At 55.3% G+C, this 865-nt stretch overlaps 1 pseudogene; it reads left to right on the top strand.

The window, feature by feature from the left end:
- The first annotated feature begins 635 nt into the window (after nt 1-635).
- LOC119345614 lies at nt 636-777 on the top strand (annotated as a pseudogene).
- Nucleotides 778-865: the final 88 nt, after the last annotated feature.

Genomic DNA, 865 nt, shown 5'->3' with positions numbered 1-865 from the left:
TCGTCGTATATCTTTCTTGAGGATCAATCCAACACAACCGAACTACCAAATCTTGTAAACCTCTTTGCCTATATAACATGCAACGCGTCCCTGCCAGAAGTATACGCTTCATCCAATCTTTCATGGTATTCAGAGCCAACTTCCTCTCCAACATCCAAACCTAGTCATGGCTAGCTCCAGCTCCGCCGCCGCCGCTTTTGCCCTCATTCCCATCGCTGACAAGCTGCACCGGGGCAACTACCTGGTCTGGCGCGCGCAAGCCCTAGCCACGCGGAGCGCAGCTGATTGATCACCTCAACCCTGATCACCCGTTCCCGAAGCCCAAGCTTGCCGATAAAGACGGTAAGCCGACAGATGTGCCAAACCCGGCGTATGTTGTCACCCTGGCGCAAGACTCGCAGGTGCTGAGCTTCATCTTCAACTCGATCTCGCCACCTGTGATGATCTAAGTCGCCCACTGCACCAAGGCCGCCGCGGCATGGACCGCCATCAGGGAGATGTTCCTTTCCCAGACGCAGGCCAACATCGTCAACACGCGGATCGCCCTCTCCACCACCAAAAAGGGCACCGCGACCATCGCCGACTACATCGGGCACATGAAAGCGCTGGGCGACGAGATGGCTTCAGCAGGCAAGCCGCTCGACGATGATGACATGGTCTCCTACATCCTCGCCGGACTAGACTACGACTACATCTCGTTTGTCTCGTCCATCTGCGCCGCGAGGACTGAACCAATCAAGTTAGCTGAACTTTACTCTTAGTTGATCGATTTTGAAAAGCGTCTTGCTATGTTCGAAGGTGGCAACCACTCCTCCCAGTCCTCGGCAAATACCATCTCTCGTGGCCGTGGTGGTTTTGGCCGTGG

Source organism: Triticum dicoccoides, unplaced genomic scaffold (genome assembly GCF_002162155.2).
Source record: "Triticum dicoccoides isolate Atlit2015 ecotype Zavitan unplaced genomic scaffold, WEW_v2.0 scaffold258124, whole genome shotgun sequence".
In the NCBI taxonomy this organism is placed as follows: Eukaryota; Viridiplantae; Streptophyta; class Magnoliopsida; order Poales; family Poaceae; genus Triticum; species Triticum dicoccoides.
Note: the sequence above shows the minus strand (reverse complement) of the source record. Positions and strands in the feature narration are given on the sequence as shown.